This window comes from Bos grunniens, chromosome 11, assembly GCF_055505025.1.
Source record: "Bos grunniens cultivar Pamir isolate PY7600 chromosome 11, Bosgru_T2T1.0, whole genome shotgun sequence".
Lineage (NCBI taxonomy): Eukaryota > Metazoa > Chordata > Mammalia > Artiodactyla > Bovidae > Bos > Bos grunniens.
The window spans coordinates 20,902,032-20,926,293 of NC_141175.1; the positions used below are offsets into that span (position 1 = coordinate 20,902,032).

The following is a 24,262-nucleotide window of genomic DNA, read 5'->3' on the forward strand; positions in this document are numbered from 1 at the left end:
GCTGGGGGTGGGAAATGGCCGATTCCGGAAGTGACGGAATTAGGGGAGAGGATCCGGTGAGGATTTCGGAGAGATGGCAGCGTCCTGGGAGCCATGTGAAGATGGGGAGGGCCGAAATCGCTCTCCCTCTTCACGGCAGGGAGACGCAGGAAGCTCTTAGGGTCGCTGCCCGGGCCGAGGCGTCGAGGTACCCCGGAGGGCGTGGCTGGCCGGGCTGACTGGAAGCCTTCGGGAATGGGGCGAGTGGCTCCCAGTCAGTGAAGCCAGGTAGAGAAGGAGACCTGTGAGCAAATGCGGAGTGGAAGTAAAATTCCGTTCTCACCGGTGTTTCTGCAATCTTCCCATAGAAATAAATGCTTTTGGAGATGTATTTAAAAAAGAAAAATTGGGGGGGGACTGCCCCGACGATCCTGGGCTTCCTCTAGAGGTGGTAGGGGTTCAGTCCCTGCTCGGGAAACGAAGGTCCCGGGTGTTGCATGGAGTGGCCAAAGATGAAAATTTAATAATTAAGTGATTTTTTTTATCTGGATTTTTTTTTTTAAGTATTTATCAATTGGTTGCAATCGGTCTTCTTTGCTGCATGTGATTTCTCTACTTATGGGCGTTGGGTCGGGGTGGCGCTCTTTAGTGATGCTTGGGCTTCACTGCGATGCTTGATGTCCCTGCGGTGTCTTCTCTTGTGAAGTCTGGGCTTGCAGGCTCAGTGGATGCGGCCAACAGGTGGACTTAGCTGCTTAGCAGCATGTGGGATCTTCCCAGACCCGGATGGAATCCTGCATTGGCAAGCGGATTCCTATCCACCGTAGGGACCAGGAAAGTCCCTTCATCTGGATTTGGCATTCATCCATAGAAGAGTAAAATTCACCACCCCAACATGTCTCTTTTGCATGTGCATTATTTCCATCTGAAAACAGTCACAGTCCAAAAGACATTGAAAGAGACTTGACCTTCCCCTTCTCTGTCTAGCAGAATGTAGCCAGAGGACCTGTTCTAGGAAGGGAGCTGTCACCAGAGATAACTATAGTATGAACTAGGTGTGGTGGACAAGAGGGAACCTACCAAAGTCTGTTAAAATTCTTCTCCGTGTCCTATTGTCTCTGAGGAACCCAGCAAGCATTTATTTGTTTACCAAACATTTGCTTTTTATCTCCATGTCAGTTGCCTTCCTGGCCTTTGAAGTCTCAAACCAGCGTGCAAAACAATTTTTTGTCTTTAGCTAAAGATGGTATTTGGACTCCCCACATGGCTCAGTGGTAAAGAATCCACCTGCCAATGCAGGAGACTTGGGTTCAGTCCCTAGGTCAGAAGATCCTCTGGAGTAGGAAATGGCAACCCACTCCAGTGTTCTTTTGGCCTTTTCATACTATTCTTGCAGGAGAAGAAGGAGGTGACAGGGATGGAATGGTTGGATGGCATCACCGACTCAGTGGACATGAATTTGAGCAAACTCTGGGAGATAGTGAAGGACAGGGAGATCTGGTGTGTTGCAGTCCATGGGGTCACAGAGAGTCAGACACGACTTAGTGACTGAACAACAACAAGCAGTATTCTTGCCTGGAAAATTCCATGGACAGAGGAGCCTGGTGTGTTACAGTCCATTGAGTCCCAAAGAATTGGACAGGACTTAGCAACTAAGCAGCAACAGCAATGATGGTATTTAAGGTATTCATGTTCAGTTCAGTTCAGTTGCTCAGTCATGTCCGACTCCTTGCAACCCCATGAATTGCAGCATGCCAGGCCTCCCTGTCCATCATCAACTCCCGGAGTTCACCCATACTCACCTCCATCAAGTCGGTGATGCCATCCAGCCATCTCATCCTCTGTCATCCCCTTCTCCTCCTGCCCCTAATCCCTCCCAGCATCAGAGTCTTTTTCAATGAGTCAACTCTTTACATGAGATGGCCAACGTACTGGAGTTTCAGCTTTAGCATCATTCCCTCCAAAGAACAACCAGGACTGATCTCCTTTAGAATGGACTGGTTGGATCTCCTTGTCGTCCAAGGGACTCTCAGAAGTCTTCTCCAACACCACAGTTCAAAAGCATCAATTCTTTGGCGCTCAGCTTTCTTCACAGTCCAACTCTCACATCCATACATGACTACTGGAAAAACCATAGCCTTGACTAGACGGACCTTTGTTGGCAAGTAATGTCTCTGCCTTTGAATATGCTATCTAGGTTGGTCATAACTTTCCTTCCAAGGAGTAAGCGTCTTTTAATTTCATGGCTGCAGTCATCATCTGCAGTGATTTTAGAGCCCCCAAAAATATGATCTGACGCTGTTTCCACTATTTCCCCATCTATTTGCCATGACGTGATGGGACCAGATGCCATGATCCTAGTTTTCTGAATGTTGAGCTTTAAACCAACTTTTTCACTCTCCTCTTTCACTTTCATCAAGAGGCTCTTTAGTTCCTCTTCACTTTCTGCCATAAGAGTGGTGTCATCTACATATCTGAGGTTATTGAGATTTCTCCCGGCAATCTTGATTCCAGCTTGTGCTTCTTCCAGCCCAGCGTTTCTCATGATGTACTCTGCATATAAGTTAAGTAAGCAGGGTGACAATATACAGCCTTGACGCGCTCCTTTTCCTATTTGGAACCAGTCTGTTGTTCCATGTCCAGTTCTAACTGTTGCTTCCTGACCTGCATATAGGTTTCTCAAGAGGCAGGTCAGGTGATCTGGTATTCCCATCTCTTTCAGAATTTTCCACAGTTTATTGTGATCCACATAGTCAAAGGCTTTGGCATAGTCAATAAAGCAGAAATAGATGTTTTTGTGGAACTCTCTTGCTTTTTCCATGATCCAGCGGATGTTGGCAATTTGATCTCTGGTTCCTCTGCCTTTTCTAAAACCAGCTTGAACATCTGGAAGTTCATGGTTCACATACTGCCGAAGCCTGGCTTGGAGAATTTTGAGCATTACTTTACTAGCGTGTGAGATGAGTGCAATTGTGCGGTAATTTGAGCATTGTTTGGCATTGCCTTTCTTTGGGATTGGAATGAAAACTGACCTTTTCCAGTCCTGTGGCCACTGCTGAGTTTTCCAAATTTGCTGGCATATTGAGTGCAGCACTTTCACAGCATCGTCTTTCAGGATTTTAAATAGCTCAACTGGAATTCCATCACCTCCACTAGCTTTGTTCGCAGTGATGCTTTCTAAGGCCCACTTGACTTCACATTCCAGGATGTCTGGCCCTAGGTGAGTGATCACACCATCGTGATTATCTGGGTCGTGAAGATCTATTTTGTACAGTTCTTCTGTGTATTCTTGCCATCTCTTCTTAATATCTTGTGCTTCTGTTAGTTCCATGCCATTTCTGTCCTTTATTGAGCCCATCTTTGCATGAAATGTTCCCGTGGTATCTCTAATTTTCTTGAAGAGATCTCTAGTCTTTCCCATTCTGTTGTTTTCCTCTATTTCTTTGCATTGATCACCGAGGAAGGCTTTCTTATCTCTCCTTGCTATTCTTTGGAACTCTGCATTCAGATGCTTATATCTCCTTTTCACGTCTCTTTTCACAGCTATTTGTAAGGCCTCCTCAGACAGCCATTTTGCTTTTTTGCATTTCTTTTCCATGGGGATGGTCTTGATCCCTGTCTCCTGTAAAATGTCAAATTGCCAACATCCGCTGGATCATGGAAAAAGCAAGAGAGTTCCAGAAAAACATCTATTTCTGCTTTATTGACTATGCCAAAGCCTTTGACTGTGTGGATCACAATAAACTGTGGAAAATTCTTCAAGAGATGGGAATACCAGACCACCTGACCTGCCTCTTGAGAAACCTATATGCAGGTCAGGAAGCAACAGTTAGAACTGGACATGAACCTCCGTCCATAGTTCATCAGGCATTCAGTCTATCAGATCTAGGCCCTTAAATCTATTTCTCACTTCCACTGTGTAATCATAAGGGATTTGATTTAGGTCATACCTGAATGGTGTAGTGGTTTCATGTTAGTACACTTTTATTTGATTTTTCTCATATTAGTCTGTCTTATGTCAATTTAATTCTTAAACCAGCCAAAGGAACCTAGAAGGGTAAGAAAGATTTTTTTCCTTCCTGGAAATTCCACTAAATAAGGATATTAAAAAAAAAAAAGTCCTAAGAAAAAAAGAGGAAAAGTGATCAGGAATGAAGTGGATTTGAACGTGATATCTTATGAGACGGGTGTGTGGCGGTATTGACAGTCACACCCCCTCACTTACGTATCATTTTCAGAAGGTTCACAACCTTCTCTGCTGATCATCCAGTTACTTAGAGACCTGCCTTTACTGTTGCCTAGATCTGAGGACTTAGGAATTCTTGGAGTAGAATAATTTTCTCATTCTCCTATGCTTTCACTGTACTGAATAAATGCCTTTTTTTAGTAGATTTTTATTACCAAAATACACAAAATCCTACAAATAATAATCAGTGTGGATGGCATGCTATGCTAGATGCCTATTCTTGGCAGTTTCCTTCAGGCACTGTTTTCCTTTTAAGTCACAATCTCTCAAGGCTAATTAAAATGTCATTTTTTAAAAAATAAAGCCCATAAAACTTCCTTTCTTTAAACTTGGGATGGGCTCCTTTTTAAAAATTAAAAAACTAATTTCTAAATTTTTAAAGGTTACTATGAAATACTGACTTTTATAATTATTTGTAGTTTGCAGTTATTACAAAATATTGGTTATATTCCCCATGTTTTAAATGCATCCTTGTGCCTGTCTTACACCCAGTGGTTTGCGCCTCCCACTCCCCCACCCCTTTATTGTCCCCCATAACTGATAACCAGTAGTTTGTTCTCTCTCTCTGCTTCTTTTGTTACAGCTAGTTTGCTGTAGTTTTTAGAATAAACATAATACATATATAGGCAACATCATACGTATTTATCTTTCTCTGACTGATTTATTTCACTTAGCATAATGCCCCCCAAGTTCTTCCATGTTGCTGCTAATGGCAAGGTTTCATTCTTTTTATGACTGCATGGTATTCTACTGTATGTGTTGATGGACATACACACACACACAATTTATCTGTTGATGAACCCTTAGGTTTTTTCCATGTGGTGTAGAGTCCTTTTGAACGTGTTCTTCACCCTGTTTTCTTTCTACCTCATTTATCATAGAGATTTTGTTTTATGTATTTAGAAGTATAATAGTGTATTGAACTCATATATGTAAAACCCAGTGTCAACAATTCACACATGAACCATCATGTTTCAGCTACACCCTCACCATTTCCTCATCCTTGGATTACTTTGAAAGATTTGAAGTCAGTCCATGACAATTACCTCTGTGGGTTGTAATGTACTTGTCTGACCACCCCTTCCATCTAGATGTGATGACAAGTCTGGGGCTTAATTTATCTCTGGATTTCCTGGGCCTACCCCAGTGCCTGGCACATAGCACACTCTCGTAAAGATTTCTTGATTTAAAAATGTATCAATTGATCATTCCTCAACCTGACCCAAAGTCCTAGTTATTTGTTACCTACCTTTTGGCCTTTGGAATATTGAAAACAGCACAGCTCTCTGACAGATGATGGTTGTTTCAAACATGCCCAGTTATACACCTTGTCTCTCCAACAAGAAATGTCATAGCTTAGAGTCAGGAAACACACTTGAAGGAATGCAGTGCTTTCTGCCAGATAGAACAAGGTGTTCTCGGTCCTCCGTGCCAGGATGGCGCCCTCCCCGCAGTCACTGGCCTGAGGGTTCAATCCAGTGTTTTATAGGGTGGAACTACAAAGCAGGTGCTGCTTCTCAGGTGTTTCTAGTTTCATCTCTAACACAAATATCAGTCATTAGAGTGGGATGAACTTGAATGTAGTGCTTTATTCAATACCTATCCTTGGAGCTAAGAGCACAGACTTTAAAGCCAGACTGCCTGGATCCAAATTCTGGCCCTACCACTGACTACCTGGATAGAGACTGGAGAGAACAAGTTTTGTAATCTCTCTGCCTCTGTTTTCCTCATTTGAACAATGAGGATAATTATAGAATCTACCTCAGAGGGCTTGACATAAAGATAAAATGAGTGCATGCCATAAATCATTGAGTCCAGGATATCTATTACTTTGAAATCAGGATGTGTCTTGTGTGTCAAGCATATTTAATTGACAGTAATTTTTCTTCTAATAGTACATGGGATAATGGTGCATCTTATAGTTAATGAGCTTTTAGAGTCAATAAAATATATATGGGGCGCTTAGAACACTTCCTGACGTAGTAAGCCCTATGCTCTAGTTGTTATTATTAATGCTGGGGAACCAAAACATTAAAAACAGTTTAAGAAAAAAAAATCAAGTTGTAGACTCTAAATAACCTTAAATGCTGTGTTATTAGTTGCCATTCCAGAAACCTTCAAGCAGCCTTCAAGATCCCTCTCCCAATTCCTTACTTCCACAGCCCATTCATACCCAAATCCTTTTGATTCTACCTTTCAGATGTCGAATTCATTCTTCTGTGTTCTCACTGTGAGACGAGATCAAATCTCATCCTCTCCCACCTGGCCCAACAAAATCTTTTTGTTCTGATCTTCGTGCCTCAAATCTGACTCTCACAGGAGACAAAGTCATGTCTCTAATAGGCAAACCCAATCACGTTAACACTCCACCTCAAAACTTTTTAGTTCTCCACAAACCTAGAAGAACACATATGAACAACCTGGCTGCCCCCTTCTGACTTGCCCAGCCACCGCACCTGGTGCTGGCCCCTCCCCAGCACCTCTCTTATCTGCACCCTCACTCCCTAGATTCTCCGGGCTGAAATACATACAGCTTGAAAAATATGAGACCCCCGAATGGGACTGACACACGTACACTATTGATATGATGGATAAAATAGACAGCTAACTAGAGCCTACTGTATAGCACAGGGAACTTTACTCATGGCTCTCTGGTGACCTAAAAGGGAGGGAAATCCAAAAAGGGCAGAATATATGTATATGTATAGCCGATTCAATGGCATCACTGACTCAATGGAGATGAGTTTGAGTAAACTCTGGGAGTTGGTGATGGACAGGGAGGCCCAGCGTGCTGCAGTCCATGGGGTTGCAAAGAGTCGGACACAACTGAGCGACTGAACTGAACTGATAGCCGATTTGCTTTGTCATACAGTAGAAATTAACACTGCAAAGCAGCTAAACTCCAATAAAAAGTAGAAAAATGCGAGACCTTCTCTCACGCCTCCTTCAAGTCTTTGCACCTGCTCTTCTGACTACTTCCACCCCCTCCCCATGTACCTCAGTAACTCCCACTCAATCTCCTTCATCTCCAGGAGGCTTTAAATAATCTAGATTCTCATCATACATTATGTGTAACCTCACTGCAGTGTTTTCTTAAACTAGGGCTTACAGATGTATTTGTAAAATAGCATCTCGGGTGGTGTTTTTTTCTTTTTCTATTTCAACAATAACCTTTTAAACAGTTGATATAAGCATATCTAATTCTCTGATTGGCATCTTCTGAAAAGTACTACTGCTCGTACCATCACCAGGTTTGTGTTTAAGTTTACAGTTCACTGGGTCCACCTGCCACTGCTTTTATTATCTCAGTTCAGTGGTTGGAAGGAGAGGCGATAGTGTGAAAAAATAGAGTAGGGGCGAGTCTGAGCCTACTGAAAACCCAATATGTCATGGCTTGCTGTGTGAAATAAGGTTTTGCAGTTGATCAAATTGATAACAGTGGTGGGAAGAAGTAAATAGGGTAGGGACAGAGAATGTGAAAGCCCTCAGGCCGTAGCAGTGCTGCATACTCATTTAGCAAAGCAGCAACTGATTTTCGTTTAAAAAAATAATCATCATAGTAAATTAATTTGAGTTATATTGATTTTAATTTTTTTTTCAGTTTTGCGTGAAAATAACTTATGAGTTTGTTTTGGTGTACAGTAATACAAGAGCTAAAAGCCTAATAAACTTACAGCTGGGTTTACATTTGTGCATCCTAAAATAAAACACTAGAAAGAATTAAGTCCTAAATGCAACATGACAGTGTCCTGGATTTGATCTCGGAACAGACAGATGACGTTAGTGAAAAAACTGGTAAAATGTGAATGCAGTATGTAGTTTACTTAATAAAAACTGCACCAACGTTAATGTCTTCAGTTCAGTCGCACAGTCGTGTCCGACTCTTTGAGACCCCCATGGACCACAGCACGCCAGGCATCCCTGTCCATCACCAATTCCCAGAGTTTACTGAAACTCATGTCCATCGAATCAGGGATGCCATCCAACCATCTCATCCTCTGTCCCCTACTCCTGCCCTCAATCTTTCCCAGCATCAGGGTCTTTTCAAATGAGTCAGCTCTTCACATCAGGTGGCCGAAGTATTGGAGTTTCAGCTTCAACATCAGTCCTTCCAATGAACACTCAGGACTGATCTCCTTTAGGATGGACTGGTTGAACCTCCTTGCCATCCAAGGAACTCTCAAGAGTCTTCTCTAACACCACAGTTCAAAAGCATCAATTCTTCAGCCCTCAGTTTTCTTTATAGTCCAACTCTCACATCCATACATGACCACTGGAAAAACCATAGCCTTGACTAGATGGAAGTTTGTTGGCAAAATAATGTCTCTGCTTTTGAATATGCTATCTAGGTTGGTCATAACTTTCCTTCCAAGGAGTATGCGTCTTTTAATTTCATGGTGGCAATCACCATCTGCAGTGATTTTGGAGCCCCAAAAAATAAAGTCAGCCACTGTTTCCCCATCTATTTCCCATGAAGTGATGGGACCAGATGCCATGATCTTCGTTTTCTGAATGTTGAGCTTTAAGACAACATTTTCACTCTTCTCTTTGACTTTCAGCAAGAGGCTCTTTAGTTCTTCTTCTGCCATAAGAGTGGTGTCATCTGCATATCTGAGGTCATTGATATTTCTCCCGGCAATCTTGATTCCAGCTTGTGCTTCATCCAGTCTAGCGTTTTTCATGATGTACTCTGCATAGAAGTTAAAAAAGCAGGGTGACAGTATACAGCCTTGATGTGCTCCTTTCCCGAAATGGAACCAGTCTGTTGTTCCATGTCCAGTTCTAACTATTGCTTCCTGACCTGCATACAGGTTTCTCAAGAGGCAGGTCAGGTGGTCTGGTATTCCCATCTCTTTCAGAAGTTTCCAGTTTATTGTGATCTACACAGTGAAAGGCTTTGGCAGAGTCAATAAAGCAGAAATAGATGTTTTTCTGGAACTCTCTTGCTTTTTTGATGATCCAGGGGATGTTGGCAATTTGATCTCTGGTTCCTCTGCCTTTTCTAAATCCAGCTTGAACATCTGGAAGTTCACGGTTCACTTATTGCTGAAGCCTGGCTTGGAGAATTTTGAGCATTACTCTACCAGTATGTCAGATGAATGCATTTGTGAGGTAGTTTGAGCATTTTTTGGCATTGCCTTTCTTTGGGATTGGAATGAAAACTGACCTCTTCCAGTCCTGTGGCCACTGCTGAGTTTTCCAAATTTGCTGGCATATTGAGGGCAGCACTTTCACAGCGTCATCTTTCAGGATTTGAAATAGCCCAACTGGAATTCCATCACCTCCACTAGCTTTGTTCATAGTGATGCTTCCTAAGGCCCACTTGACTTCACATTCCAGGATGTCTGGCTCTAGGTCAGTGATCACACCATCGTGATTATCTGGGTCGTGAAGATCTTTTTTGTACACTTTTTCTGTGTATTCTTGCCACCTTGTCTTAATATCTTCTGCTTCTGTTAGGTCCATACCATTTCTGCCCTTTATTGAGCCCATCTTTGCATGAAATGTTCTCTTGGTATCTCTAATTTTCTTGAAGAGATCTCTAGTCTTTCCCATTCTGTTGTTTTCCTCTATCTCTTTGCATTGATCACTGAAGAAGGCTTTCTTATCTCTCCTTGCTATTCTTTGGAACTCTGCACTCAAATGGGTATATCTTTCCTTTTCTCCTTTGCTTTTTGCTTCCCTTCTTTTCACAGCTATTTGTAAGGCCTCCCCAGACAGCCATTTTGCTTTTTTGCATTTCTTTTCTATAGGGATGGTCTTGATCCCTGTCTCCTGTACAATGTCACACACCTCCGTCCATAGTTCATCAGGCACTCTGTCTATCAGATCTAGTCCCTTAAATCTATTTCTCACTTCCACTGTATAGTCATAAGGGATTTGATTTAGGTCATACCTGAATGGTCTAGTGGTTTTCTCCACTTTCTTCAATTTCAGTCTGAATTTGGCAATAAGCAGTTCATGATCCGAGCCACAGTCAGCTCCCAGTCTTGTTTTTGCTGACTGTATAGCGCTTCTCCATCTTTGGCTACAAAGAATATAATCAGTCTGATTTTGGTGTTGGCCATCTGGTGATGTCCATGTGTAAAGTCTTCTCTTGTGTTGTTGGAAGAGGGTGTTTGCTACGACCAGTGCGTTCTCTTGGCAGAACTCTATTAGCTTTTGCCCTGCTTCATTCTGTACTCCAAGGCAAAATTTGTCTGTTACTCCAGATGTTTCTTGACTTCCTACTTTTGCATTCCAGTCCCCTATAATGAAAACGACATCTTTTTTGGGTGTTCTAAAAGGTCTTGTAGGTCTGCATAGAACTGTTCAGCTTCTTCAGCGTTACTGGTCGGGGCATAGACTTGGATTACCATGATATTGAATGGTTTGCCTTGGAAACGAACAGAGATCATTCTTCGTTTTTGAGATTGCATCCAAGTACTGCATTTCAGACTCTTTTGTTGACTATGATGGCTACTCCATTTCTTCTAAGGGATTCCTGCCCACAGTAGTAGATAAAATGGTCATCTGAGTTAAATTCACCTCAAATTACTTCAGAATAAAAGTGTTTTATTTGCTTGCCTGCTTATCTTTTAAGAATCGGCCGATATTGAGAGTCATCCTGCTAGGTCCAGAATACTTTAAAAAAATTTATTTTTATTGATTTGTGGCTGGGCTGGGTCTTTGCTGCTGCGTGAGCTTTTCTCTAGTTGCGTTGAGCCCACAGTAGTAGATAAAATGGTCATCTGAGTTAAATTCACCTCAAATTACTTCAGAATAAAAGTGTTTTATTTGCTTGCCTGCTTGTCTTTTAAGAATCGGCCGATATTGAGAGTCATCCTGCTAGGACCAGAATACTTCTAAAAAATTTATTTTTATTGATTTGTGGCTGGGCTGGGTCTCTGCTGCTGCGTGAGCTTTTCTCTAGTTGCGTTGAGCAGGGGCGACTCTCTAGTTGTGGTATGCATGCTTTTTTTTTTTCAGTGACTCCTCTTGTGGAGCACAGGCTCTAGGGTGCAAGGGCTTTAGTAGTTGCTGCACAAGCTTAGTTGCTCTGAGGTGTGCGGGGTCTTCCCCGATCAGGGATTGAACCCGTGTCTCCCATGTTGGCAGGTGGATTCTTTACCACTGGGCTACCAGGGAGGCCCAAGAACGAGAACTCTTGATGCCTCTCACCCCTGGCCTCCCTGCTCTCACTCCTACCTGGACTCTTAGCCCTGAGAACAACCTTTTAGAAACACCACATCAGATGATTCCCTTCTCCTTCTTAGAACCCAGTGCACACACATTTAAATCCCAGCTCCTCCCTGATGCCGATGCAATCCTCCACCGCCTGTCTTCAGCCTACCTCCTTCTCTCCAGTGACTTGGCCACATTATTTACTTGCTTTTCTGACCTCAGGGTTTTTGCACTTGCTGTTCTCTCTGTCCAGAATGCTCTGACCTTACCATCTTGCCACTTTGCACCATCTGGATCTCATTTGAAATGTCCCTCCCCACCCCCAGATGCCTTCTTCGACCCCAGCAGTCCCACCCCTACCTGGCTGCCTCCTTCACATTCATGTGCTTCGTTGTCTTTCTTGCATTTATTACCTGGAATGACTTTGCTCTCAGACACTGATAAAAGTTTTTTTATCCTCTGGTTCCTCCATGCTCACTAGCATGGAAGCCCCTTGAGAACAGGGACCTTATCCATCTGACTGGTATACATATATGTAATTACATGCAACACTGAGAATAGAACAAATATAAATTTGTTGAATGAAAGAGGACGATGTTATTCTAAGTGATTCCCAAAGATAATGCTCTGTCTTTCAGGCTCTTGCTGATGGCATGGTCTTCTTCCCGCCTGTCAGACCCCGTTTCAGAATACTGAAGTTCCTGGTGGCTGGCCACACCTTGCCCAGCCCAGGGTGCCAAGCCCACCTATTTCCCTGTTTCTCTAAATCATCGCTCGGGCTTCCCTGTAAACTGCACAGGAATTTTCCACACCTTAAAAATATCATCAACAACTGGATTGGTTTTCTGTTGCTAATAGGAAATTACCACAAACGTAGTGGCTTAAAGTGAAGTGGAATTTGCTCAGTCATGTCCGACTTTTTGTGACTCCATAGGCTGTAGCCTGCCAGGCTCCTTTGTCCATGGAATTCTCCAGGCCAGAAGGCTGGAGTGGGTAGCCATTCCCTTCTCCAGGGGCTGTAGTGGCTTAAAACAGTATCAATATTGACCCACAGCTCTGTCTGCCAGAAGACTAGTATGGCATGGCTGGTTCTCTGGCAGAAACCATGGTGTCATCCAGTCTGGCTGGTCTGGAGGCTCTGGGGAGAAAGTGGCTTCCCAGATCATTCTTGCTTTTGGCAGAATTCAGTGTTCTGCAGTTGTAGAACTGAGATCCCTTATTATTTCCTTGCTGGCTGTCAGCCAGGGGCCACTCCTAGCTCCCAGAAGCTGATCACAGGTTTTTCCCCTGTGACCTCAGCTGCCCCTCCCGCCACGGGCAACTCGTGGAATAGACACTTGTAGTCTTTCAAGCCAGCCAAAGCAGGTCTCAGACTTCCCCTCTGCATCCAACAGAGAAGGACTCATGTGAGTGGGTGAGCCCTATCTTAAGATCAATTGATTAGTAACCTTAATTACATCTGCAAAACCTTTTTGTCATGTGATGTAACATAATATTTACAGAGGAGGGAATTATGCAAAGGTGAAGGACATTGGGTCATCCGGGAATTCTGCCTAACCGTGTGCAGCTTGTATGGTCGTCACCATCACCATCACTGTCATCACAATCGGCATGGACAGGTTGTCTTTCCCACCCAGAGAAGAAGAGAATCCCTCCTGAGATACAGCGAGGATTTGAGAAACTAAATTAAGTACACGTGTATTCAGCTATTGGATTGAAATGCCTTTAGGACTTACCTAAAGTAAGTCTTTGTGTTCTTTTAATACTTTGCTCTTGATTATGTGTCCTGTAACCATATTCACTCATATACTCATTCAGCAAATATCTATTGGGGACGTTCCTGGTGGTCCAGTGGTTAAGAATCCACCTGCCAGTGCAAGGGACAAGAGTTTGATGCCTGGTCTGGGAAGATTCCACATGGTGTGGGGCAACTAAAGCCCACGTGCCACAGCTACTGAAACCTGCATGCTCTAGAGCCCGAGCTCCTCAACAGGAGAGTAGCCCCCACTCACCACAACTAGAGAAAACCCATGTGCAGCAGTGAAGACCCCGTGCAGCCAAAAAAAAATGTAGCTTTTGAGTTACTACTATGTGTTCAGGTATTTGTCAATATGTCTGCTTCAGGTTGTTGGGTTCTAGAAGGCATATTTGAAGTGACATTACACCTATGAAAATGCTTTGCAGATGACATTATTATATGAAAATAAGATCCTACCATGTAAGTCTTTCTCTGTGGGCTGAATTGGCACACAGATTCCAGAGTCAATATTACGAGATAATGTTCAAGTTTTCTGGAATGCACACGCAGTTTGCACATTGGTGCTGCCCTGCTTTTTCACATGGCCTTGTGTTATGCTTTTTGTCCGTTTTATATAGCTTGGGCAAGAAAGAGAGAGAGAGGAATAGACTTAATATTTTTACTGTTAAAAAGATTTCCTTTTTAAGTATGTTAAATCCACAAATGGATGATGGTGAATTATAGAATGTTTGATCATGGGAATCTGTTCCCTAGGTAGACACATAATAAACAGTCCATGTCTGTTGAATAAATAAATGAACAACTAAATTTAAAAAGTCAAAGTTACATACATGTTATTAAGAAAACAACTTTCATAAATGTTATCGATATAAATCTATTATTGTTTCTGCTAGTTTTTAAATTTTTTTGTTTTCATTTGTATTACGTATATGGGCATTTAGCTATCTTAAACCGAAATGAGTTATTATCTACATTATGGACAAACTTAAGCTGAACTTTAGATTAAGTAAGGCTGTGTTTTGCTTTATTGTCTGCTCTAGGTGGTGGTGGTAGGGGGTAATATAAGTTATCTTATTTCCACAAGATAATATAATCCAACCCTGAAATCTCCCCTCTGATTCTTTCCCTCTTTTTTTCCTCCCTTTATGTTCCATTCATTAGCCATTTACTGGACCTATTTCCAGACCTCATGCGTATTAGAGATAAAAGACTGCATAGAGCACAATCCATGCTGAAAAGGCGTCCAGAGCAGGAGAAACTAAGCCAGGGGAAGTAGCAGTAAGTCAGACTAGAAGGCTTCTTATACTTGACCGTGAAGACTCTCACTAGGACCTGAGAACAAAGCAGATCACAGCAAGCACCCCATACTTTGCCCCAGACTGTGGGATGCTACCTCGCTGCACATTTCCCCCTTCAATCACACACTTACACTTTGTGTAAATAACATCAGATACACATAGGCATGCATTTCCAGTCTATTTAAAGGAGCTTTTTTGGAAAGTTTAATGTATTTGTTGTTTAGTCACTAAGTCATGTCTGTCTCTTTTGTGATCCCATGGACTGTAGCCAGTCAGGCTCCTCTATCCATGGGCTTTTTCAGGCAAGAATGTTGGAGTCTGTTGCCATTTCCTTCTCCAGGGGATTTTCCCAACCCAGGGATCGAACCCGCCTCCTACATTGGCAGGCGGATTCATTACCACCGAGGCACCTGGAAAACCTGTTTCATGTGTAGAATCCTTTGCATAAGAACAGATGTTTACTGAGAATGAGCACAGGCTGGTTATACTACCCCAAAACTGGTGACTTCTGTGCCTGAAGGTTTATCACCATCCCCACCTTTGCAGTGGGGTCACTGGCTGATGACGAAACCAGAGGCAAACTCATTTCATCTCGAAATACCCTGATCACAGCTGGCCTCATCAAACGTAATTATTTGTTGACTCAGTTGTCAGAATTAAGCAGCTAGACTATAATAGTAGTCAATGTTCTCTGATCTAAGAGCAATCAAAGTGATCACAAAGGAACAAAAGCCACTGGTTTTGGAAAAAAGCAACTCACTTCACAGATGACCTGCCCGGGCTCTTCAGAGCTCTAGAGCTTCCTGCTCCATAGAAACAGAGACACTGACAAGCATGGGATATGCAAAGGCCCAGTACAGTCATGAAGAGCCCTGTGCTCACAAGAGCCTCACTCACACCTGGTTTAAAACTCTGCTGTTGTATCTTGAAATTCTTAACAATTTTTGAGCAAGAGACCCTGCCTTATGTGCCCAGTCCCATGTACCGGGCATGATGGGTGCATCAACAAGGGGCCCCAACTCATTCAGGGGGTGGGGAGGCTTTCAGGAAAAGGAAGGGGCAGTGGATATTGGGAAATGCTGCCAAGAAGGTACAAAAGAGCCAGATAGTGAACTGGTATATGTCAAGTTAAGCCAACTGGAAATTCACCCTGAGCTAATGGGTGTCAAGCTAGATGGGTGGGGTCAGATTTGCAAAAGCAGCCTCTCAGGCTGATATGTGAGTTATATTTGCTGGGTCCAACTATTAAGCAGTGATTGCAATTATCTGAGTGAGTAATGAGGAAGGCCTGCACATGATACCACTAGGGACAAAGAGAAAAATCAGCAGACCTTCATGATTGTCGTTAGGGCTAAGGGAGAGGGCAAGGTTAAAGGTGCCTCCCAGTTTCAGGGTCAGGGATGATGGTAGATAACACAAGAGCAGGTCCTGGTGGTGGGGGAGGGGTGGAAGGTTGGGGAGATAAATGAGAAGATGTTCATCCTCACCACACTAATCTGTAGATTCAATGCAAAACATCAGCAGGCTTTTTTTTTTTTTTGGTAGAAATTAACAAGCTGATTCTAAAATGTGTAGCCATACAAAAATTATTTTCAAAACACTTTTAAAAAACCACAAAGTTAGAGACTATTTAAAGGCCTACTATAAAGTCACCGTAATCAAGATGGTGTGCTTCTGAAGGAAGAATCAATAAATATATCATGGAAGAGAGGGTCCAGAAACAGATCCCAATTTATATTGTCATCTGATTTTCATTACCACCCAAAGTTTGTAGTTTCTATTAGGTTTCATTCTTGGTATTCTATGGGTTTGGACAAAAATGTATAATGACATATATTCATCATTGTAATAGCATTGCTGCTAAGTCACTTCAGTCGTGTCCGACTCTGTGCAACCCCATAGATAGCCTCCCACCAGGCTCCCCGGGCCCTGGGATTCTCCAGGCAAGAACACTGGAGTGGGTTGCCATTTCCTTCTCCAATGCATGGAAGTGAAAAGTGAAAGTGAAGTCGCTCAGTCGTGTCCAACCCTCAGCGACTCCATGGACTATAGCCTACCAAGGCTCCTCCATCCATGGGATTTTCCAGGCAAGAGTACTGGAGTAATAGTATTGGGTTGGCTCAAATTTAAATTTCAGTTTTCCCATTAGATGTTACAAAAATATTATATAATACAAAGTAGTTTCACTATCTTAAAAATCCTCTGTATTCTATCTACTCATCCCTTCCTCTCCACTACACTTGAATTTTTAAAAGTTATGAAGAACAAGTAGTTCCTGTGGAAGTGGATGAAATAACTCTAGGAAAGTGTATAGATAAGGCTTCTTAATCTGGAATCCAAGAGTCTAGGTGGACCCGCAAACCCCTGGATGATATCATATGAAAAGAAACCTATGTACAGGTAATATACACATATTTTTCCTGGGAGGAGAGATCAACAGAGGATCAAAGGGTTCTGTGAGCCCTCAAAAGCCATGAACCTCCAGTGTAGCTCAAGAGAGCAATGGGTAATGAATGGAGACAACAAAAATAAAGGGAGGTCAGAGAAAAGACACACAGGAAGGAGCCTGAGTGACCACATAAGACAATGGACTCATGCAAGTCCCAAGAAGGGTTGATTCCAGAGGAGAGTGTTAAACGATTTGTGGTGCTAGAGAAGACTCTTGAGCGCCCCATGGACAGCAAGGAGATCAAACCAGTCAATCCCAAAGGGAATCAACCCTGACTATTCGTTGGGAGGACTGAGGCTAAAGCTGTCCAATACTTTGGCCACCTGATGCAAAGAGCTGACTCACCGGAAAAGATCCTGATGTTGGGAAAGATTGAAAGCAGGAGGAGAAGAGGGTGACAGAGGGTGAGATGGTTGGATGGCACCACTGAGTCAATGGACATGAATTTGAGCAAACTTTGGGGGATGGTGAAGGATAGGGGAGCCTGGCGTGCTGTACCCCATCGGGTCACAAAGAGTGGGATATGACTTGGCGACAGAACAACAACCTAGATAGGGGAGCACTAATAAACATGACCACACCCGTTCCCTGGGCTGAAAAATGAGAGGAGGATTGTGTTTGAGGAAGTGGTGAGGACAGAGCCAGATGGGGGCGGCCTGCAGAGGGAACAGAGCCCACCTACACACGCTCAGCTGGGAGATTCCTCCTACCAGGTGCGATTCTTCCTGTCTCCATCCCTCATGAATCTGGGCCACTCTTAACTTTCAAGGCCCTGTCACTTCTCCAGGGAGAACCCTATTTGAAGTGGGTTTTCCCAGCTACTCTCAGTCTCATTCCCCCTTTTGATCTTCTTTGTAAGAACTTAAAAAAAAAAAAAATGTGAATTTCTTATTCTTATTTATCTGTTTACTTGCATCTGACCTGCTTTCCACACTAGAATGGAAGCTGCCTGAGGCCAGGGCCTGTGTCCCCTGTGGCTCCCCTAGCCACGAGCACAGGCTTGTACACACAGTAGGTCCTCCGCAGGCAGGGGAACACAGGTGTGCCTGGCAGTCGGGATGTGAACACAGCGCTGGACATTTAGAACGAACGAAAGAGACCCGGGGTGGGCGGGGGGGCAGTGGAGTAGGGCTCAAGGACCAAGGAAGGAGGTTTAAAGAGAGATGATGATTAAGGGAATTCCCTGGTGGTTCAGAGGTTCAGATTCAACACTCACCATGGTGACCCGGGTTCAATCCCCAGTCAGGTAACTAAGATCCTACAAGCTGCAAGGCACGGCCAACAATTAAAACAACAATACAGAAAGAAAGAAGGCTGAGTTTGCACGCTGAGGGGAAGAATCGTAGAATGACGGTGTGCTGGATGCTGAAAGACAGCTAGGAGATAACTGACAGAGGAGATGGGGGAGACTTTGGTGATGAGCCGGGGAAGGGGTGCCAGCCTCAAAGAGGGGGACCTGTCACATCCTCTAAACAAGAAAAACAAGGCAGCAATGGGGTGAAGGACTACATAAGATGGTAAATCCATAGACTGGCAGAATTAGAAGCAACATTAACATCTGAGGGTATCACTTTCCTGGGAAGTGGGGGATGAGGTCATCTTCAGAATGAAGGCTGCAAAGCCTCCAGGAGAGACTGCAGCCGAGCAGCAAGGCAGACCTGGCTGAGTCACCACAATGGTCTTGGGTCAATTTACCGTGTCCCCCACGAGCAGGGAGGTCTATGAGAGCAGGACCAGAACTAGCTTTCACCACTCAGTCCCTGGCACCTTGAACAGTCCTGGCCTGCAGTCAGCGCTGAGTGCATATCTGTTGAAAGAACGGATGGGTGAGTGATGGAGGGAAGGGACAACCGGACAAGGAGCCCACGTGTGGAGCCGGGCAGCATGGGGGCGCCTCTCGGGCACTGCTGGGCTGCCCGGGGGGTGGGGGGACACTGAGCACCAAGGGTTTTGCTGAAATGAGGTGAGGTGGATTCACGGGAAGGGCAGGACATAAGAGCATCAGAGGTGCTGATGAGAAGGCAGTTCAGACCGTTTACCTGGTATGAAAAGAAGCCACATTTGGAGGAGGTGACCAAGCAGGGGAAGGCAGAGGTGTGTACGTGTGTGTGTGTGTGTGTGTGTGGGCGCGCTGAGGGCAGTGCAGTGGGAGCTGGGTATGAGAGTGGGATACTGGTATTTAAGCTTTCCGGGGTGGGGTAGTTTCAGGTGATGACAAGGCGCAGGGTGCGGCTACAGGAGTGGGCAGCTGAAAAGACAGATGGAAGGTCCTTGGAGTGGAGGAGCTTTGGAGGCCGGGGATGGACATTGTCCATGGGACACTCAAGCCACCCCACTCGAGCTGAAGAGAACCACCATACCAAAGTCAGATGCTTGGGTCCTCCCGGAGGAGGGGGGGGAGGGGCTAGATGATGATATTTCACTCATTCATCTTCATTCATTCATTCAGGAAATACTCACTGTCGATTTGCTTTGCCTTCACAGGCAACCAGGCAGACAGGGGTCTTTCCCTGACCTACTCCACCATCTCCAAGGACCACGCGTCTCTGCTTTCCCCATCCCTTCCTGGGAGGAGGAAAGGGCGTTGCCCTGCTGGAGCTTTCACCGCAGGGGCTTCTCCACACACACAGAGGCCTCTGGTCTGGCCGCACTGGTTTCCCCTCCCCAGGTGTCCTCGAGGTGGGGTATCAGCACGAAGGAGGTAGGTTGACACGCAGCCAGTGTGTTTGTCCTGGAAGATGTCGCCAAGTTGCCTCCAGGCTCTGGGATCAGGGGGAGGACCTGGAGTACCCCGGGCAGGTGGGGAGTGAGGAGAGCAAGGCACAGAGAAGCAGCAAGTGCCCAAGGTGGGATGAGATGGGCTGGCCGAAGACATGAAGGTCCCCAAGGGCCTCCCAAACTCAGGCATGTGGCTCAGGGTCATCTCCCCACCCAGACCCATGGCAGTCTCCCAAGGGATTTCAGCAGCCAGTCTCACTAACATCTGGCAAGTCCTGCTTTGTGTGTTGCTTCATCAATCTGGTTGACTCTTCAGCAGGTTTCCAAAACACAGAGACTTGCGGAAAATTCATGCTGCTCCTCACGGCTGTTGCGTGTTGGGGACCCTCATTCCTCTGTGACATTCTTATTCAAAACTCCTTAGGAGCCCAGTGCTCATTTTCCAAATGGATACCATCCCGGTGTCACTGTCACCAGATAAACCTATGGAGAGAGAAGATGGTCAAAGGGACCTTGACAACCTCCCTTTAAAAACTGCCAGGCAGGAGCCTCCTCTGTAGAACCAGAGGAACGCCTACGCTGTCCTCCCCACAGGCCCAGCCAAGGGGCCAGCCGCAGGCTCTCAGTGGAATGCCAGGACGAGGAGGACAGGACCAGCCACTTCCTCCATCACTGTCACCTGCTGGCCAGGCGCAGGTCTCCAGGATCAGTTCGGGAAGAAGAGCTCACAGTGCCAGTCTTGGTGACTCAGATATAGGGTCTGGATGCACTAAATCATCTCCAGAGCTGGCTGCAGACTGAAGGCCGGAGAGGGGATGGAAGCACCTGGGCTGGGGCATTCCCACTCCAGCCATGAACCCAGCAACTTGCTCCAGCAACCCAGCAAAATGTTGGCTGCACAGTGCTGAGATCAAAACAGAGTTCAAGCACTCCGGGAATCTGACATACTCGATCTCTGAGATTATTAAGCACAGCGTGCTTCTCAGAACCTCAGGTTCTGCAATGTTTATCAGATGCTGATGAAGCCAAGGTTCACGGCTATGAATATTTATTGATCAAACTATTAGCTATCTGTTTGTTCTGTTACAGAATGTATCAAGGTGATTATGAGAATTCACTCATTACACAGACCTTTACTGGCAGCCATCCTTGTGAAGGTGGAGATGCGGACAAGAGTGAAGGCTGCGATGAGGACAGACAAACAGATAGCAGGCTCTCGGGCCACGGTTCTGAAAACCCTGAAAGAGGAACGAGTGGGAATCCAAACAAGGATTTAGAAAGGTTTCACTGGCAGGTCACGCTTGAGCGGCCTTGTTTGTTTTCGGTTACTTTTTTGGTAAATGGTATGTTTACCATTTAGAAACCATGGTTGGTTTCTATATTTTAACAGCTTTATTGAGAAATATTTCACATAGCATACAATTCATGCGTTAAATTACAATTCTGTTTTTACACAGTTGTGCAATCATCGCCACACTCAATCTCACCTTTGCGTCATCCCTCAGAGAAACTCTTAGCAGCCACTTTCCATTTTCCTCTAACTCTTCCCCACCCCCTTGCTTTCCCCCAAACCCTACACAACTACTCATCTGCTTTCTGCCTCAATGAATTGGCCTATTTTGGATATTTCACCTAAAGTGAATCATGACAATTTATGGTCTTCAGTGACTGGCTTCAGTGTTGTCAAGCTTCATCCATATTGAAGCGAGTATCAGCGCCCCACTCCTTTCTGTTTGTTTTTTGCCTGGTTATCAGTTCCCTGACCTGGGACTGAACCCTGGCCACAACAATGAAAGCCCAGAATCCCAACCCCTAGTCCACCAGGGAACTCCCCACCCTTGCTCATTTTCATTGCCAAATAATATTCCATTGTGTGGATATGCCACATTTTATTTACCTGTTCATCAGTCGATAGACATTTGAATTGTTTTGGGGTATTATGACTGATGCTGTTCACATTTTTGTCCAAGTTTTTGTGCGTATGTAGTTTGAATTTCTTCACTGTATACCTGGGAGTGAGGTTGCTGGGTCATCCGGTAAATGTGTTTAACATTTAAGAAACTACCAAACCGTTTTCCAAGGTGGCTGAGCCATTTTTTTATTGCCACCAACAGTGTATGACGGCCCCAACTCCTCTCATATCCTCATCAGCACTTGTTTTCCTTTTTAAATTATAGGTCTCTTGCTGAGTGTGAAGTGGCATCACATAGGGGCTCAACTTGGGTTCATGGTCATAAACTTAAAGTAGAATTGTAAGAGGGGAAAACTCTCTTCAATCGTATTTGGGTCTCCGGCTGGGCCTAAGAATTAAACTGACACAGAACAAATTAACAGGAGAAAAGCACACAATTTTTAAAAACAAGAGCAGGAAGCTTTTACATCTTTCAGACAAGCACACAAGGAATCTGTGACAAATGGAGAAGACAAAGGGGCTTATGTTGAGGGGTAGTAAATGGGGAAGAAGTAACCTTGGAAGATAAGGGTTAGTTTAACAAGGATGTTGGTTCAGATCTTAGCCCCCAGCTCCCCCCAGCCCCACCCCCAACCCCGCCCATCTCTAGTGATAAGAGTCTTTCTTCCCCCTGGATCAAGGAGGACACTTTCATACGGGAGCTTTATCTCCTGCTTTCAGGAAAAAGAGCAAGATCAGTGTCCTTCTTGCCCCTGATGTGTCTCAAGTGCCTTTCATTCAAAGTAATCAATATGCCAAAGTGGCCTGTTTGGGGGTGAAATATTCCAGTCTCTGCCTCTATCTGCATGTCTTCTTGCCCATGTGTCTCTGTGCTGTCTCTTATGATAAATCCAGTATGATGTCATCCCAACATCCTTAACTAATTATATCTGCAAAGACCCTTTTCCTAAATAGTGTCCATCCCATAGACAGAAGAGTTGACAGCTACAGTCCATGGGGTCACAAAGAGTTGGACATGACTGAGCGAGCACGAAACTTCTGCACCTGAGATTCAGGGTGGATATGTATTTCTAGTGGGGAGAACACTATTCCATCTGCTACAGGAGATGAGAGTAAAGATGATAATGACGTAGAAGAATCAAAAGAAAGAAGACAAGTAGGCAGATATAAGATATATTTTAATTTATTTATTTTTAAAATTTTTATTTGAGTATAGTTGATTTACAACGTTGCATTCATTTCAGGTGTACAGCAAATTGAATCAGGTATATTAATACATATACCCACTCTTTTCTTTTAGATTCTTTTCCCATATAGGCCATTACAGAGGACTGAGGACTGAATAGAGTTCCCTGTGCTACAGAGTAGAACATGTAAGATATGCTTTGGATTGGCTATTAGGAAGCTACTGAAATGAAGGAATGAAGAACAGAATGGAACACAAGAAAACATTCACTTCATGTTTTTCAAAGGTTGTAATAAAGCTAGGAAAGTCCTTTTGGGTTGCAACAGATGTTTATTTATTTCCACATCTAAACATTTGAATATTTGGCCAGGCCATTTTTGGGCTTCCCTCATGGCTCAAACGGTAAAGAATATGCCTGCAATGCCTGAGACCCAGGTTCAATCCCTGGGTTGGGAAGATCCCCTGGAGAAGGGAATGGCAACCCACTCCAGTATTCTTGCCTGGAGAATCCCATGGACAGAGGAGCCTGGTGGGCTACAGTCCATGAAGCCACAAAGAGTCAGACATGACTAAGTGACTAACGCACACACACACACACACAGGCCATTTTTATTTCCATTTTTATTGAACTTCTGGTAGCTCAATGGTAAAGAATCCACCTGCCAGTGCAGGAGATGAAAGAGACGTGGGCTCCATCCATGGATTGGGAAGATCCCCTGGAAAGGAGAATGGCAACCCACTCCAGTAGTCTTGCTTGGAAAATTCCATGAACAGAGGAGTCTGGTGGGCTACAGAGCTGCTGCTACTGCTAAGTCACTTCAGTCTTGTCCGACTCTGTGTGACCCCATAGACGGCAGCCCACTAGGCTCCCCCGTCCCTGGGATTCTTCAGGCAAGAACACTGGAGTGGGTTGCCATTGCCTTCTCCAATGCATGAAAGTGAAAAGTGAAAGTGAAGTCGCTCAGTGGTGCCCAACTCTTAGTGACCCCATGGACTGCAGCCTTCCAGGCTCCTCCATCCATGGGATTTTCCAGGCAAGAGTACTGGAGTGGGGTGCCATTGCCTTCTCCGGGCTACAGAGCAGGGGGTTGCAAAGACTAGGGCACGACTGAGCAATGAAGCACATACACAAGGAAAACCACAGGACCTTGATGTCCCCATTTTATAGGTGAGGAAACCTGACCACAGGAGCTTGTACTTGGAAAGGGCACAGCTGATCCATGACAGAACTGGAGACTTGAGGTCAGATCCTCTCAAGTCCAAGGCAGAGCTTGAAACAATGGTGGGTTCTCTTTGCTGGAGCTGGGAGACTCCTCCTCAAGCACTGGCCACTCCTTCCTTCCTCCGGGATTAACTGCATCAAAGACATGTTAGAAGTGACTGAACGCAGGAGTGACAGATGGGTCACGTGTTTACAACTGGGCAGAATCAGGATCTTCCAAAAGAACCCAGGAGTGGGGGAAAGGAACTTGAAAATGAGAAACAAAAGGAGAAAAAGAGGCCAAGAAGAGAGAGGTGCTTTTTAAGGTGGCTGATACTCAGAGCACACCT

At 44.6% G+C, this 24,262-nt stretch overlaps 2 long non-coding RNA genes across 8 annotated transcripts; one reads left to right on the forward strand and one right to left on the reverse strand.

Annotated features, from left to right (window-relative positions):
* The first annotated feature begins 26 nt into the window (after window positions 1–26).
* On the forward strand, window positions 27–23,020 carry LOC147362714 (uncharacterized). 7 transcript variants are annotated; one of them, XR_015136410.1, is made up of 3 exons: window positions 33–187; window positions 19,380–19,596; window positions 22,826–23,020. It is a non-coding gene; the product is annotated as an uncharacterized LOC147362714 (long non-coding RNA). The 7 variants fall into 7 exon arrangements; XR_015136407.1 differs by lacking the exon at window positions 22,826–23,020 and adding an exon at window positions 19,933–21,069 and having other exon boundaries at window positions 42–267; XR_015136406.1 differs by lacking the exon at window positions 22,826–23,020 and adding an exon at window positions 19,930–21,069 and having other exon boundaries at window positions 44–267.
* Window positions 64–5,610, reverse strand: LOC147362715 (uncharacterized). The gene is made up of 2 exons (XR_015136412.1): window positions 5,475–5,610; window positions 64–281 (listed from the first exon to the last, which is right to left on the reverse strand). It is a non-coding gene; the product is annotated as an uncharacterized LOC147362715 (long non-coding RNA).
* Window positions 23,021–24,262: the final 1,242 nt, after the last annotated feature.